Here is a 19,306-nt window from a genome sequence, read left to right as displayed (position 1 = left end):
CAAAGACAGCTTTCCGAACCCGCTACGGACATTTTGAGTTCGTAGTGATGCCCTTTGGATGGACTAACGCCCTTGCTGTGTTCATGGACTTGATGAATAGGGTGTGTTGTCCATACCTGGATCACTTCGTCATCGTCTTCATTGACGATATCCTCGTTTACTCTCAGAGCGAAGAAGAACACAGGGATCACTTACGACGAGTCCTGGAAACGTTGCGATCCAAAAAGTTATATGCGAAGTTCTCTAAGTGCGAGTTTTGGATCCGAAGAGTGGAATTCATAGGTCACGTGGTTAGTGAAGAAGGAATTCATGTGGATCCCTCCAAGATTAAAGCTATTGAGAATTGGTCAGCATCGAAGACGCCTACGGAAATTTGTCAATTTCTAGGCCTCGCTGGCTACTACCGTAGATTCATCTAAAACTTCTCTCGGATTGCGAAGCCTCTCACTATGCTGACACAGAAAGGTGTATCGTTCGACTGGGAAGAAAGACAGGAGAAGGCATTCCAAACCCTGAAGCGATCCCTATGCACCGCACTAGTATTATCCCCTCCCAAAGGGACAGAAGATTTTGTTGTATAATGTGATGCATCCAATCAAGGGCTCGGTTGTGTCTTGATGCAACGGGGTAAGGTTATCGCATATGCCTCGAGACAGCTAAAGACCCATGAGGCGAACTACAGTACTCACGACCTCGAGTTAGGAGCGGTTTTCTTTGCACTAAAAATCTGGAGACACTACTTATACGGGACGAAGAGTGTGGTGTACACTGATCATAAGAGTTTTCAACACATACTGAACCAAAAAGAACTCAACATGAGACAGCGTCGATGGGTCGAGCTACTTAACGATTACGACTGTGAAATTAGGTATCACCCGGGAAAAGCCAATGTAGTAGCAGATGCACTGAGTAGGAAGGAGTATATTGGTCGAAAGACCAAGTTGTTGACGATGACTATCCATTCGCATCTCTCCACACAGATCAAATAGGCTCAGCTGGAAGCCTTAAAGCCCGAGAACGTGATGGGAGAATCTCTACGCGGAATGGATAAAAATATGGAGGTCAAGGGTGACGGAGCCTACTACTTCATGGACCGAATCTGGACTCCATGCCATGGAGGTTTTAGAGATTTGGTTATGAGAGAAGCACATAACACCCGCTACTCCGTCCACCCGGGTTCAGATAAGATGTATCTAGATCTCAAAAAGCTATACTGGTGGCCGAACATGAAAGCGGAGATTGCTACCTTTGTGAGTAAGTGCCTTACTTGCGCGAAGGTGAAGGTCGAATATCAAAAGCCATCAGGACTCCTCCAACAACCTGAGATACCAGAATGGAAGTGGGAGAGGATCACAATGGACATTATAACCAAACTTCCCAAGACAGCGGGTGGATTAGATACCATTTGGGTCATTGTTGACAGATTGACCAAGTCCGCACACTTCCTACCCATTAAATAAACGGACAAGATGGAGAAACTCACTAGAATATACATTAAGGATATAGTACGACTACATGGCGTCCCTACATCTATTATCTCAGACAGAGATAGTAGATTCACCTCTAGGTTTTGGCGATCGTTGCAAAAGGCACTAGGGACGAGGCTGGATATGAGTACAGCCTACCATCCGCAGACCGACGGACAAAGTGAGAGGACGATCCAAACCTTAGAAGATATGTTGCGAGCTTGTGTGATTGACTTCCGCAAATCATGGGACACACACTTACCTCTTGTGGAGTTTTCTTACAATAATAGTTATCATACGAGTATCAAGGCAGCTCCGTTCGAAGCCCTCTACGGCCGTAAGTGCAGATCCCCTCTGTGTTGGGCTGAGGTGGGTGACACTCAGCTAGCTAGAGGAAGAGTTCCTGACAGCTCTCTCACTGGCCCGGAGATCATTCGAGAGATGACCGAGAAGATTGTACAGATACGTGAATGACTGAAAGCCGCTAGAGATCGACAGAAAAGCTACGCCGACAAACGAAGAAAACCCTTGGAAATCCAGGTGGGAGATCAAGTCCTGTTGAAGGTCTCACCCTAGAAGGGCACAATACGCTTTGGAAAGCGTGGAAAGTTGAACCCAAGGTACATAGGGCCTTTTGAAATTCTCGCCAGAGTCGGCCCCGTAGCTTATAAACTCAACCTAACTCACGAAATAAGCAACATACACCCTACCTTTCACGTCTCTAACTTGAAGAAATGCCTTTCAGACGAGACGCTCGTAATTCCCCTTGACGAGATTGAGGTCAATGAGAGCCTCAATTTCATGGAAGAGCCTGCGGAGATTATGGATCGGGAAGTAAAAAGAACGAAACAAAGCCGTGTCCCAATTGTGAAAGTTCGGTGGAACGCCAAACGAGGACCGGAATACACCTGGGAATGCGAAGACCAAATGAAACTCAAATACCCCCATCTCTTCGCGTAGTAGTATTATAATTCTTATCTGTATGAATTCTAAATTTCGGGACAAAATTCCCCTAACGGGGGGATAATGTGACAACCCCAAATATATTGTCATTACAAACCCTACTTTCACTAACGGAATGCGTCACTATATGTTATTTCTCGGTAATGTTTGGGTCGTCAATAAACAAATATCTAGTTATTTATATGTTCCAGTATTATCATAAGTAATTATAACTTGTAAATGTCAACCCCGTTTAACTAAATAGAGTTATATTACTTTTCAACCACTTCACCCTGGTAAAAAGTTTTAACCCCGTTAAACTTTAGCATCGGGTAGCCGTGTATCGGGTGCAATACCCGAGACATATAAAAACGATTGAACACTACAATTGAACTCTTTTACCACACTTTCACCTCTCTCTCACTACTTTCTCTCTCTAGACCCGAAATCAGCCCCAAATCCGTGAATTGCCAACTTCCAAACGTAAGGACTCATTCCCTATCTTAATCTAAACATACTTCACTGTATTTAGAAGCCAAAATCATGAAAAACAAGGACCAAAAAAAAGGAGTTTACGGCCTAAGAAGCCCCTTAGGCCGTAAACCCCCAAAAACATGCCAAAGACCTTGTTTTTCCTTCCTTTAAGCTCATGGACTAATTAAGGCATAAACCTAGGAGAGTTTGGACACTAAAACACAAGGAATTGAAGCTTAAAAGGAGTTTATGGCCCAAGCTTGTGCTTAGGCCGTAAACACCTCAAACACCCCAAAAACCCTTGTTTAAAGTCCCAAAAACTCATCTAGGGTGTTTGGTAATTTAGACTTGACACTAAGGAAGGCTTCAATGCATCAAACAACATCATTTGATGGCAAAAAGAGGAGTTTACGGCCAAGGCTAAGCTTGGGCCGTAAACACCCATATTTTTGAGTCAAACAAGTCCCAAAACTTCTCAAATGCATGTAAGGAATTCAGCTAAGGCCCTTGGATGTGTGTTGTACCATTAAACTTCCCATTTTGAGGCCAAATGAAGAGTTTACGGCCAAGGATATTCTTGGGCCGTAAACTCCCCAATTTTCATGATAAATTGTCCCAAAACTCATTTTAAGGCCTTCTAGAATTTACCTAAGGTGAATGAGAACATGTTGTACCATTTAAACATCCATCTTGAAGGATTTAATGGAGTTTACAGCCCAAGAACAATTCTTGGCCGTAACCCCCCCCCCCAAAAAAAATGTCACAAAATAAGAGTTTAATCCCTCCATATTGGTCCAAGACACATACCATTAAAGTAAGGAAGTGAAATAAGGCCTTAATCATGCAATTTGGAAGACCACATGAGCTTACGGCCAATCCTAGGGGGCTTACGGCCGTAAACTCCCAAGGAGTGGCCTTTGGGCCATAAACTCCAAGGGAGTGAGCTCATGGACTCTCCCGTAAATCCTCGTTAGCCTTAAACCACTCCCAGGAACCCCTTCTAGGCCCTAAAACCCCGAATTGATGCTAGAATGCCTCAATACTTAAACGGAAAGCATAAAATTTTTAATTTATTGTAAAACACATATTTTCATATGACATTAGGGTCCTAAAGGTGTACAAGTCATTAGTTGGAACAAAACGCTCAACCGACACTTTTACCCGATTCACCCGATTTACGCGAATTCAGGTGAGTTCATACCCCTTTAATGAACCTTTCAAATGTTTTATATGTTTTAGGGGGGAGATACAATTTGAATATACATGTTTATGAAAAGTTATGCAAGACAATTTTTCATATTACAAAATTAATCATCACATGTGATTCACTACTTGTAGTTCAAATCACATGTGATTTATCGCTATGCCTTATAAATCAATCATCTGTTTTCAAAACTATTTTGAATTGACAAACAAGCTTTAAATGTTACTTTTATACAACACTTTTGGTTAATAAAACTCCTTATAAAAATGCAACCACACTGATATATTTATATATGTAAGACTTGAAGGACTTAGGACCGATAGCTCGCCTTATTTCCTATTCTTGTTTGATTGTGGGCTTACGGTAATGGTTATCCGTCCGACTGTCGTTGATTTCTTAGTTATATATCTCGTATATTAGTACGGATTACGAGTACTTCTTATTTCATTAGATGCCTAAATCACTAACCTGACTAGAACCACACACACTAATTTAACTATAATAGGTATAGTTAAGGTCTCTATCCCTTGTTTTAACTACTACTCTACACTACTATAATTCTCTCTATTATGAAGCTATACACTAATAAGAGAATATAATACAAGTTATACAAAAGACTACTACACTATAATACAAGAGAATGTACTAATCATGAGATAATTCATTAATCCACTACGAGATACTCTATTCGCTACACACTACGCCCGAAGTTTTCCGATAGGAAGACGACACTATATGTATAGATCTATACGGGGTAGACGCTATTACATCCCGAATGATCACTTCAGTCCGAGCCGCTCAGGTCCAGGGATGCCTTTACTCTACTACACTATGCATGACTGGGAAGGTCATGAGGGTCCGCTATTACTCACACTATTGGTAACATACAAGAAAGACACTATAACCGCACTAAAATACTAAAAGAAAGATGAAGTTAATATCCCGAAGTAAATAAGTATCTAATACTAAAGGATGTTGCACCACTATTATGTACTCCAAGAATAACTCACTATATTTCCTTACTTATTGGTGAGTCACTATTATACTTCTACGATAAATAGCTTTCAAAGATAGAAACTCCATATTTCTTAAAGATTTTCATTTCTATACAGTTCTGGAAAATATTGGATTTTCTAGGTTTTACCACTACTTATGATTTCAAACTTCAGTTTTCATACTAATGATTCTAATGCTTTTTATACAAGAACTCACACTAAACTCTTATGAATTCACCAACTTTATGCTGATATTCTTTTCAAAATAACTTGTATCTTCAGGTCAAAGATAGACAGGTACAACTGCAGCATTTTTGGGAGAAGATGGAGCATGCAAGACCCATCTCTTATTTTTGTTTACTTTTGGTGTTTGTCAAACATTACAAAACACACTTTTAAGTACACTTACTATGTAAATGAAATGGTTGTATGTTTCTTGCTTTTACTATTATACAATTGTGATGATACTGTACACTACGTCACCCACCCCGAAACGTATTCCGCCGTTATCGGTTTTGGGGTTTGACAAAGTTTGATAATGATTCTTTATGTGCAGCTTGTGAACAAGGGAAGCAAACAAGGTCATCTAATAACAATAAATTCGAAAATTGTTGAACCATTGGAGTTACTTCACATTGACTTCTTTGGACCGTCGACAGTTGCAACTCTTAATAAGAAACGGTACATTCTTGTAATTGTTGATGATTTTTTTAGATTTACTTGGGTGTATTTTCTCATGTTGAAATCAGAGATTGCTTAAATCATGATTGACTTTATCAAAAATATGGAAATAAATTTGAAGAAGACTATTCGAAAAATCAAAAGTGATAATGGGTCTGAATTTAAGAACAATGTTCTTGATTCATTTTTGGGGGACAAAGGAATTTCGCATAATTTCTATTCACGGTATACACCTCAAAAAAATGGTGTGTTCAAAAGGAGAAATCGTTCACTATGTGAAGCAACACGAACCATGTTGGCATATGCGAATCTTCCTCAATATCTTTGGGCAAAAGCGGTTTCTACAGCATGTTTTACTCAAAATTGATCATTTATTCATCAACGTTTCAACATTACTCCTTACAAAATAATAAATAATTGTAAACCTAATGTCAAATTCTTTCATGTTTTTTGGATGTAGGTGCTTTATTATGAATCTCAAGGATAATCTTTCGAAATTTCAAGTTAAAGCAGATGAAGGAATTTTCTTGGGATATTCACATAATTCAGTGGCCTATCGTGTGTTGAACAAACGAACAAGAAAAGTTGAAGAAACATTTAATCTTACGTTTGATGATCATTCTGTTAAACGAGTTGAAAAACGTTTTGAAAATCATCCGATTCTTACAGAGTCTATTGAGGAATCTAATAATTCAGATTCGATGGATATTGATTATGATTTAATTTTTGGTGTTGTAGATAATGTTGCTGATGTTGAAGTTCATGCAAATGATAATCACCTTCCAGAAAATACTAAGCATCTTGATGATTCGACATTCACTCAAAGAAGACTGGATATGCATTCAACATCGAATTCTCCAATTGTTGGCGAAAGTATGCAAAATAATCCAGTGGAGGGGGAGCACTTGGATTCGAATACTCTAGTTGAGGGGGAGCATCCTTTTGAGGGGGAGAATGGGAGAATTAATGAGTATGTTGACGGGAGCATCCTGTTGAGGGGGAGCATCAAATTGAAGTGAATATCGAGAGGGAACAAAATGATCCAATAGAATTAAATTCTGGTCATATTGAAAATTTTCATGATACTAATGATGAATTTTCTATTGCAGGATCAGAATATGATGAATTATTTGAAGATGCACCTTTGGATTTTGATCCAACATATCCACCTTTGGAAAAATGGACAAGAGATCATCTGAAAGAACAAGTCATTGGATCCTCAAGAAGGTGTTATGACAAGAGCAAGGAATAAGATACTAAATGATCATCAAGAGTTTTGTATGTTTAATGTGTTCATTTCGAAAATTGAACCAAAAACCATTAAGGTTGCAATGGAACACTCAGACTGGGTTGTTGCAATGCAATCTGAATTGGCTAAGTTCGAAAGGAATAAGGTTTGGAGGTTAATTCGTAAACCTGAAAATGTTTCGATTGTCAGATTAAAATCGATTTTCAAAAATAAAACCGACAAGGATGGAAATATTATTCAAAATAAAGCTAGACTTGTTGTAAAAGGTTATTCACAACAAGAAGGAATAGACTATGAAGAAACTTTCGCCCATGTCGCAAGACTCGAGGAAGCTCGAATATTTTTAGCTTATGCAGCTCACAAAGATTTCGATGTCTATCAAATGGATATAAAATGTACATTTTTTAATGGAGGAAGAAACTATCTATGTGGAACAACCTCCATGTTTTATAAATGAAGAGCATCCTAATTATTGTTAGATTTTAGATAAGGCAGTTTATTGGTTAAAACAAGCACCAAGAGCCTGGTATGCAACTCTTACTTCTTTTTTGAAACAATTGAATTTTAAACAAGGATTAGTTAACCCCACTTTATTTCGAAATAAAGTTGGGAATCATCTGATGCTTGTTCAAATTTATGTTGATGATATTATTTTTGGCTCGACTGACCCTGCTTTGTCTAAAGAATTCTAAAATCTGATGAAAAGCAAATTTGAGATGACTATGATGGGAAAAATCAATAATTTTCTTAAGTTGAATATTCATCAAAACAGAGAAGGAATTTTCATCAACCAAGAAAAATATACCAAGAATTTGCTCGAAAAAATTGGATTGACGAATAGCACAAAGTTATGAGTACAAATGGCAACCGGCACTAAGCTGACACCTTCATTAGATAAACCTGCTGTTGACTTGAATCTTTACAGAAGAATGATAGGTTCGTTACTTTATCTCACAACAAGTAGACCTGATATCATGTTTTTTGTTTGTAAATGTACTAGGTATCAGTCGAATCCACACGAGAACCACATCTCACTGTAGCCATTTTTTTGTTATCTCAAAGGATCAATTTCATTAGGATTGTGGTATCATTTGAAAACTAGATTATTCATTCAAGCATTTTCGGATATTGACTTAGGTGGTTGCAATTTGGATAGGAAAAGAACAAGTGAAGGTTGTCAATTACTAGATGGGAAATTGGTAAGCTGGCAGTAGAAGAAGCAAGCATGTGTTTTGATTTTGACCGCAGAAGCTGAATATGTTGTTGCCGCAACTTGTATTTCACAAACCATTTGGATTCAAAGTCAATTGCGTGATTATGCAATAAACATGAAAAAGAATCCTTTATATTGTGATGCACAAACTGCTATACGTATTTGTCACAATCCAGTTCAACATTCGAAAACTAAACATATTGCACTTCGTTATCATTTCATAAAAGATCATGTTGAAGATGACAATTTTAAAGTTCACTTTGTAAAAACTACTGATCAGCTTGCTAATATTTTAACAAAACCATTGGATGAAAAATCGTTTGTTAGAATTTTGATAGGTTTGGGAATGGTCGAAGGGGAGTTTGTTTCGAAAGAATAACGAAAATTGACAGCTGTCAAAGTCAACGGTTACTGTTCATAGTCAGCGCTTCGATATGCTTCGCTTTCGACAATTTGGAAAGAAAAGATTCGAAAGTTTGGTAAACTTTTAGTTTTTTTTTTTTTTTACTTTCTTCGAAAATTTTGAAAAACCAAAAAGATTTTCTTTTCTTATTTGTCTTACTTTCGAAAAATCAAAAATACCAAAAAGATTTTCGTTTGTGTAGTCTTTTCATTTTTGAAAAATCAAAAATACCAAAAAGATTTTCATTTGTTTAGTATTTTCATTTTCGAAAAATCAAAAATACCAAAAAGATTTTCATTTGGTTAGTCTTTTCATTTTTGAAAAATCAAAAACAACAAAAACATTTTGTTATTTGTTTAATAGTCTTTTTCTAGTGATTTGTTGCATATATATAAAATCGTTATTATGATTGATGTTTGAAGATCTGGGGTTAGATAATTTTTCGAAAAAACTTTGTACTAGCTAGATTGTCCCTAGAAGCATGCTGCAACATGTCGACTCAAGCCTCCATTGACTCAATGTGTGATTTCGGCATCCTTAATGAAATTTTTTCATATGAAATATTTCTTCCCAATCAGGCTTGTATTCACATTAGTCTTCTGAGCTACCTAACTCTTCTCAAATGAGTTAAGAGTTTTATGTTTGGTCTAAACACAACAGAGGTACAATTGAGTTCTTTAAACCAATATTTTTATCTCAAAAATTTTACACCTTTCACACATAATGACATATGTCCAAGAGGTCTTTGATCAAACCAGTCGAGACTTAGACATATCAATATTGTGTGTTAATGATCTGACATCATGAGGCTGTGGTGAAAGCGAAACCCAATTTTTGAAACTTTGTTAAGGAATTGATGGGGAACTATGTTCTAGATTTTAACGAAACATTTGTTTAAGTATCAAAATTTCAAAACTCCAAATCATATTCAATTCGTTCGAGTTGTCTTGAACAAACTAGCGAAACCCACGATGTTTGTTACCCAACGGGATCCAGCACAATTTTTTCTTGATTATGATTTCCGTGTGAGTTTCATTTGCTTTCTAAGTCACTTAAAAATTTTTCAAATCATACATGTCACTAACTACACTGGTCAAACATCTAATTTCATTTACAATTACTCACCTTATGTTTAGGTTGATATGTATCGAAATCTCAAGCCACCCATGATACATTCAAAAAGAAGCCCTTTGGTACTTCTTTATAAGTATTCGATTGTATTTCACAGGAAACCACACAAGAAGTTGATCATCTCTCTTGATGATTAATGAAGAAATGTTTGCCCGGGGTTTTACTGCATTTGTGTCGAAATTTTATTTTTCGACATCACAAATTCCAAATTTTTGTTAAGATTGATTCTCATCTTATTTCTTTGGCACACTGCACTCACGAAATCCTTGAGATTCTGAATATTACCAACTTAGGCTGCTGATTTTGAAAATCTAGCAAATGACTTCGCTTTTCATCCTAAAAGCGAAAGAGCCTTACCTCTTAACGAAGGATAGTGACGGTTACAATTCTCTTGAATAGTACAAAGAGGCTGTTTGACAAGACTCTTTGTATTCCTTCCGAATTTCAAGATAATGTGATGGACGCTTTTTCACACATGACTATTTTATCGGATATAGGGTACGAGTTTCAAGGAGCCACGTCAGATTTCATTTAATGCTCAAACCGTGTCAACTTCAAATTTACAAGAAATATATAAAAGACGGTTCATATATCCTTTTATACTTATGCATTCAAACTCTTAGACGATCAAAAAACCCTAATTCTTAGATCTTTAAAATTTATGTTCAAACTTTCCAACGATGGCAGATAATCAGAATACTATTACAGAAGAAGTTGTTTCTCAACCAATCATGAAGATTCAAAGCACTTATTATCAGGTTGAAGCCAATTTGTCACTGTATCCGAAAGAACTACAGATGCTGATTGTGGCTCTTTAACACTCTGGTCTTGCCACGACAATGTTCAATGCCTTTGAAGTTCCACTTTCCTGGTTGTTAATGGCGGGTTCTACTGCATCTTACAATAAATCCACTGATGTCATTACATTTAATTTGGTGAATGACAAACGAGTGAAGCTTACGAAGAAAACCTTTACTCAGATCTTGGCAATTCCAAATTCTTCTCCATTCGTTCAATTCACAAGTGCTCAGATCATGCATATGTTTAATGAGATGGGACATCACCACCTCTTCTCAAAATCAGCAATTTCAAGAAGTCTAGTCTACCCTGTATCTGGAATTTCTTATTTGGTATTTATCTTCGTTGCTTAACTGGGCGAAGTGTGGGGTTATACAAGGGAAGGATGGAAGTCTATGCTATGGTTGCAGGTTTATACTATGATGTAAACGTTGATTATGCTACTCAACTGTGGAAAGAGTTCATCAAAAGTCTGGAAAATACGAATGTGGTGAAGGGCATTTTGTGTGCAAGGTATTGGAGTCTGATTCTTCAGTCTGTTTATCAAAAGGAGGGTATTTCGGTCCTAGAACATGAACCCAAGGCAGAGTTCATTTTCCAAAAACTGTTGAAGATGATGCATATATTTTTCCAAGTGTTGCTCGAATTCCTGATGGAATGCTAAAGAAAGTTGATCCTATGAATCTTATACTGATGGAATATTTGAAGCATATTAATCCTTCAATAGAAACTGGGGTCTTGTTGAAAACCAACGAAGGGAGTTCTTCTAAGAAAATGAAGAAGGTAACAAAAGAGGCTGATGATGTTGTCACTGAAACTCCAAAGAAAACAGTTAAGTCTCCCAAGAAGTCTGTTTCTGAAGTTGCGAAGCCTAAGAAGAAACATGTTGTTGAATCCTCGAAGGAAGTCATTTCTTCGAAATCTGGGTTATTAAAATGATTGAGGAATTTGTCTCATAAGCATCGATCTTCATCTGATGATCATTCTCCAATTGTTCGTAAAGCTAAACTAAATTGCAAAGGAGTCCTTGTTTGAGAAATTCCTGCTCCAAGATCACCTTCCTCCAAGAAGCGAAGGGCAGAAGATTTGGCGAAGAAGATAAGTAAGAAGAGCAAGAAAAGAAAGTTATTGATTCGTGACTTTTCTTCTGAAAGTGAGATCATACCAGAGACACCATTGGGTTCGACTTTTCCAACTCTTTCATCTCTAATTATCACTTCATCTGTTACCTTGCCTATTTCTACACTTCTACTTGAAGTTGTGGTAACCAAATTAGTTCCTGAGGAGGTTGCAACTTTAAATATTATTGCAAACGTATCTGATGTGGGTGAACATGTTTGAATGAGTGAGGTTTCGTTGTCCCAAGCTCTTCCAGTTATAGTTTCTTTTGAAACCATTTCCATTACTGTTGTTTCGTTACCACCAGTTATCATTTCTACAATTCCAACTTCATCTTCACCAACATTCACTCAGATACTTAACCAACCATTCACTATATTGTTTACTTCCTAATCCACTGATCCACCAAAATCAAATGAGCCACCCAAACCTCTTGAAGATTCTGAAAACAATGATACAGGGTTTGGAGGAACATTTGAAGAGCTTGAATTTGAAGATGGGGAGGAAAATTTTTTAGATCATATGTTAATGTCTATGAAGCAATTCAAGATTCTTAACAAGAAGTTAAAGTCGATCATTCAAATCTCAGGCGGATATGGGGGTCGCAATTCTGTGTCAAGTAGGGAGATTGATGGTATGCATAAAGCAATTGAAGCCAGAATGGTTAGCAAATGTTCTACACTGATTCAAGCATCTGAATCACAGATTATGGAGAAAGTTGATCAAAATTATCAAAATAATGAACTTCGAATCAAATCTCAATCTTCAAAATTTAATGGTGAAGTTCAATATTTTCGAAGGATTGCAAAAGAAAGATATGTGATGTTTGTTCAAGATGTCCAAAAGGTAAGAGAAAATGTTAATTTCAAACTTCAAGAGCTTCGAGAAGACATGGAAAAAGAAATTGAAGTGGTGCAACGTGATTATGCTTCTTTAAACCAGCAAGTTGATGTTATTGCTGAGGTTGTTGCCAAGTTTGTGAAGCTATATGAAGACATGAGTCCACAACTTACTCAATTGTCTATTACCAAATCCACTAGTTTTGCTGAGATTATTAATCACTTCAAACAGTTGAAAGCTTTAATATCGAAGTCCAATTCTTCTCCACTGATAACTCCAGAGTTTTTATCTCAGAAGTTTACTCATTTTGAAGCTATTCTTCATAAACAATTGGCTCCTTTGTCAAGAATCATAAATCTTTTACCAACAGATGCCCCACCTGATTTCACAGGGGTGCAAGGAGGAGAAAGGAAGGTTGGTGGAAGTACGTATGAAGAGGCAAAGGTTGTCTAGAAAAGTGTTCTCAACAAAAATACCAACAACAAATCCAATAATTTCGACTGCTGGTCCAGTAAGTTCCACAGTAGTGACTACAAGGCCAATCACCAAAGGTATAGCGATTCGATCATCTGGTGAAGGGGGAAGTAGTTCGAAACCAAAGGATGTTGTTGAAAATCCTAGTAATCAAGACAAGGGAAAAACAGTTGTTGTCGAGAAAACTAAAGAAGAAAGAAAAGTCGAAGTTGAAGCAGAGATGGAGAAACAAAGAGTAATTCAAAGTATTCCTCGACTTTGTGAAAATGATCCTCCTGGAATGAATAAGGGAGATCCAAGCAAGCATTACAACTACGAGACAATCGAAGAAAAAGTGGCTTACAATCACATGTATGCTTTTGAGAAGAAGCCAAAACGAAACTTTGTGGTTACAAACATGTTGGTGATTTTATATCATCAAATATTATTTAAGTGTAATAGGATTAAATTTGTTGACCAAAAGTGATCTTGTTTAATATTGAACAAGTTAGGATGGTGTAGGAGTGCACACTTGTTCGGGTTTTTCAAGTTTTAAAGTACATTGCTATTTAGGGGCGAAGCCCCTAAACGAACGGGGGTCCGGGGGCAGCGCCCCTGGGAGCGGGGTCCCAGGGGCGGCAGCCCCTGGCGGGGTCCAAGGGGCAGAGCCCCTAGCTGGGATCGAGCTGCCAGGTTGACCCTTTATTCCATGACATCCGTTTAATGACAGTTTGGTAGTTTTATATCCGTTTTTTGGTCAATATTCTGGTACATGTTGAAGAACATTTTCATATACATTCTCAAATTTCATTCTCTGAATTTCATCCAATTGAGTGTTCGAACTGTACCATCGAAATACTTCAATTTGATAGTGAATCGCGACTTTCAGAGAATCCAAGCAATCTATTCATCCTTTTTTCTAACAAAAATTGAAGTATTCTGTAATCATGGCAAGTGGTGATTCTGTGAAGGATATGACAAGCAAGTTTAACAAATTGAACAAGTTTGAAGGGCAAGATTTTCGTAGATGGCAGAAGAAGATGCACTTTCTCCTTACCACTCTGAAAGTGGTGTATGTTCTTAGTACACCCATGCCAGTCTTACCAGAATCTGTTGAAGATGAACCTTTGGAGGCAACAAGAAGGAGATCAAAGTGGGAAAATGATGATTACATATGTCGTGGTCATATTCTCAATGGTATATCTGACTCTCTTTTTGATATCTATTAAAATTTCGAATCTGCAAAAGAACTTTGGGATTCTCTTGAATCCAAATACATGGTTGAAGATGATTCTAGCAAGAAGTTTCTTGTCAGTAATTTTATGGGTTACAAGATGATTGACTCTAAGCCTGTTATGGAACAATTCCATGAAATGTTAAGGATCCTAGGACAGTTTGTTCAACACAATCTGAAAATGGATGAAGCCATTGTTGTGGCTGTGATAATTGACAAACTGCCCCCTCCTGGAAAGATTTTAAACATAATCTAAAACATAACAAAGAGGAATTAACTTTGACTCAACTTGGAAGTCATTTACGGATTGAAGAGTCCTTAAGGACTCAAGAACTTGATAACAATCCTAAAGGCAAGAACCAAGTTGGTTCCTCTTCTGTGAACATGGTGGAAGGAGAAAGTTCAAAGAACCCCAAGAAGTCTAATGGAAAAAGGAAGTTTAAAGGAAAGGATGACAAGTCTTCCAACAAGAAGGCTAAGTTGGTTTGTTGGAATTGTAACAAACCGGGTCACTTCAAGAAAGATTGTCGTCTTCGCAAAGTGAATAAGGATGGTGTTGGACCAAGTGGATCCAAGGATCCAGAAAACCAACAAGGTCAGATTTCTGTTTCATTGCAGAATTCTAAATATATTCAGAATTATATTTCTATGATTTTTGAAGCATTTTATGTGCAGGATGATAAAGTTGCATGGTGGGTTGATTCGGGAGCAACAAGTCATGTTTGCAAAGATCTATATTGGTTCAAGGACTTTCAACCAATTGAAGATGGATCTGTTGTGAAGATGGGAAATGTTGCAACTGAACCAATCAAGGGCATAGGATCTGTTTTACTTACTTTTACTTCTGGGAAATGTTTGTGTTTAAACAATGTTTTATATGTTCCAGGGATTCGTAAGAATCTCGTGTCCGAAATTGTATTAAATAATTGTGGTTACAAACAAGTGTTAGAAAGTGACAAGTATATCTTGTCAAGACATGGTTCTTTTATAGGATTTGGATATGTATGTAATGGAATGATTAGGCTTAATATTAATTATCCTTCTAGTGATAATTCTATTTGCATGGCTTCTAGTAGTACTAGCAATAATTTTTACAAATCTGAATTATGGCATGCTAGACTAGGACACATTCATTATAAGAGATTAAAAGACATGTCTAAAATGAGTTTAATTACTGCTTTTGATATGCAAATTAAATAAAAATGTAAAACATGCATGCTAACTAAAATCACTAGACAACCTTTCAAAGATGTTGTTAGGGAAAGCAAGGTGTTGGATCTTATACATAGTGATTTATGTGATTTCCATGCAACACCTTCCCTTGGAAACAAGAAGTATGTTGTTACTTTCATTGATGATGCATCTAGATATTGTTATATCTATTTGCTACATTCTAAGGATGAAGCACTTGATAAATTTAAAATTTATAAACAACAAGTTGAGCTTCATAAAAATGAATTAATAAAAGTATTGCGTACTGATAGAGGTGGTGAGTATTATGATCCAGTTTATTTTGAATCAACTGGAATAATACATCAAACCATAGCTCCATATACACCACAACAAAATGGTGTAGCTGAAAGGAAGAATAGGACATTGAAAGAAATGGTTAATTCCATGTTGTCATATTCTGGCTTAAGTGAAGGGTTTTGGGGTGAGGCAATGTTAACTGCATGTTACATCTTGAATAGAACTCCAAATAAAAGGAGTAAGAATACTCCTTATGAACTTTGGTGTAAAAAGGTACCAAATTTGAGTTATCTCAAAATTTGGGGTTGTAGAGCAGTTGTAAGGCTCACTGAAACCCAAAAGGAAAACTTTGGGTAAGAGAGGTATAGATTGTATCTTTATTGGATATGCTGAGCATTCCAAAGCATATAGATTCCATGTCTTAGAATCTAATTGTGACAACCCCAAATCTATTCCCGTTACAAACACCATTTTCACTAACGGAATGCGTTAACGTACATTATTTTATGAAATATTTGAAATCGTTAATATCCGAATATCTAATTATATGCATGTCCTAATGTCATTATAAGTAATATAACTCATACGTGTTAATCTAGTTTAACCCAATAGAGTTGTATTACCGTTTCAACCACTTCACCCGGGTAAAAAGTTTTAACCCCGTTAAACTTTAGCATCGGGTAGCCGTGTATCGGGTACAATATCCGAGACATATAAAAACACATGAACTCTACAATTGAACTCTTTTACCACTATTACACCTCTCTCTCACTACCTTCTCTCTCTAGACCCGAAATCAACTCCAAACCCGCGTATTTCCGACTTCCAAACGTAAGGATTCATCCCCTAACTTAATCTAGTCATACTTTACTGCTTTTAGGGTCCAAAATCATGAGAATCAAGGACCATAAAGGAGTTTACGGCCTAAGAAGCTCCTTAGGCCGTAAACCCCCAAAATCTTGCCAAAAATCAAGTTTTTCCTCATTTTAAGCTAGTATACTAATTAAGGCATGTATCTAGAAGGGTTTGGACACTAAAACACATGGATTAGACATGCAAAAAGGAGTTTACGGCCCAAGCACATGCTTAGGCCGTAAACACCATAAACACCCCAAAAACACTTGTTTAAAGTCCCTAAAACTCTTCCAAGGTGTTTGGTAAATTGGACTTGACTCTAAGGAACACTTAAATGCATCAAACAACTCCATTTAAGGGCAAAAAGTGGAGTTTACGGCCAAGGCTAAGCTTGGGCCGTAAACACCCAAAAAGTTGTGTCAAACAAGTCCCTAAACTACCCAAATGCATGTAAGGATTTTAGATAAGACCTTTGGAAGTGTGTTGTACAAATAAACTTCACATTTAGACACCAAATGAAGAGTTTACGGCCAAGGAAGTTCTTGGGCCGTAAACTCCCCAAAAACATATGCCAAATTGTCCCAAACTCACTATATGGCCTTCTAGGATTTATCTAAGGTGTATGAGACTTTGTTGTACAAATAAAACACACATCTTGGAGGGTTTACAAGAGTTTACGGCCTAAGAACAAGTCTTGGCCGTAAACTCCCCAAAAATGTCACAAATTATGATATTTAATCCCTTAAAATGGTCCAAGACACACACCACTAAATCAAGGAAGTGAAATAAGACCTTAAACATACACTTTGGAGTGCCACAAGAGTTTACGGCCAAACCTAGGGGGTTTACGGCCGTAAACTCTCAAAGGATGGATTTTGGGCCATAAACTCCAAAAGAGTGAACTCTTAAACCCTCCCATAAATCATTCATGACATTGTACCACTCCCGGGAACCCCTTCTAGGCCTTAAAATCCCGAAAAACGATGCTAGAATGTCCAAATACTATAATGAAAAGTTTAAGATGATTAAATTCTTCTAAAATACATATTTCATAGGACATTAGGGTCCTAGGAAGTTCTCAAGAGGTTATTGGGTACCAAACGCTCAAACGACACTTTTACCCGATTTACCCGATTCACCCGAATTCCGCAATCTCAGGTGAGTTCATACCCCTTAATGAACCTTTCAAATGTTTTATATGTTTTAGGGGGGAGATACAAGTTGAATATACATGTTTATGAAACGTTATACAAAACTATTTTCCAGATTTCAGAGTTAATCACATGTGATTCCCAATCTGTAGTTCAAATCACATGTGATTTATCACTATGCTTTATAACTAAGTCAATTGTTTTCAAAACTATCTTGGATTAACAAACAAGTTTTAAATGTTCTTTTCGTACAATACTTTTATTAAATAAAACTCTTTTTGAGAAGGTAATCATACTAATATATTTATATAAGTAAGACTTGAAAGACTTAGGACCGATAGCTCGCCTTATTTCCTGTTCTTGTTTGATTGTGGACTTAGGGTAGTAGTTATCCATCCGACTGTCATTGATTTCTTAATTATATAACTCATATATTAGTACAGATTATGGGTATTTCTTAATTCATTAATTACCTGAATCACTACTTGACTAGAACCACATACACTAAATTAACTATAATGGGTATAGTTAAGGACTCTATCTCTAGTTTCCACTATTACTCTACACTACTACAATTCTCTATACTATGAAGCAATACACTAATAAGAGAATACAATTCAAGTCATACGAAAGATTACTACACTATAATACAAGAGAATGCACTAATCATGAGATAACTCACTAATCCACTACGGGATACTCTATACGCTATTCACTATGCCCGAAGTTTTCCGACAGGAAGACGACACTATATGTATAGATCTATACGGGGCAGACACTATTACATCCTGACTGATAATTTCAGTCCGAGCCGCTCAGGCCCAGGGATGCTGGTACTCTACTACACTATACATGACTGGGAAGGTCATGGGGATTCGCTATTACTCACACTATTGGGAAAATACTAAGAAAGACACTATAACCGCACTATAATACTAAAAGAAAGATGAAGTAATATCCCGAAGTAAATCAGTATCTAATACTAAAGGATGTTGCACCACTATTATGTACTCTAAGAATAACTCACTATATTACATTACTTAATGTTCTGGAAAATATGGGATTTTCTAGGTTTTACCACTATTGCTGATTTCAACTTTAGTTTACATACTAATAACTCTAATATTTTTATTCAAGTACTCACACTAAAAACTCTTATGAACTCACCAGATTTATGCTGATATTCCTTTCAAAATAACTTGTATCTTCAGGTCAAAGATAGACAGGTACATCTGCAGCATTTTGGAGAAGATGGAGGATACAAGACCCATATCTTATTTTTGTTTACTTTTGGTGTTTGTCAAACTTTACAAAACACACTTGTAAATATACTTACTATATGAATGAAATGGTTGTATGTTTCTTGCTTTTACTATTATACAATTGTGATGATACTGTACACTACGTCCTCCACCCCGAAACGTATTCCGCCGTTATCGGTTTTGGGGTGTGACAGATTGGTATCAGAGCATTGTTTATAGTGAATCAAGTATATCAACCTATAAAAGATATACGAACTATAAACACTTCGGGACTAAAACACTCTGACCAAGAATATATACTGTTAAGTATCTAAAAGATTTAACTAAGTATATATACACACATCACTATAAAACACAGAGTCAGTA

This window comes from Lactuca saligna, chromosome 5, assembly GCF_052625555.1.
Source record: "Lactuca saligna cultivar CGN05327 chromosome 5, ASM5262555v1, whole genome shotgun sequence".
NCBI classification, from domain to species: domain Eukaryota; kingdom Viridiplantae; phylum Streptophyta; class Magnoliopsida; order Asterales; family Asteraceae; genus Lactuca; species Lactuca saligna.
This window is presented reverse-complemented; position numbering follows the sequence as displayed.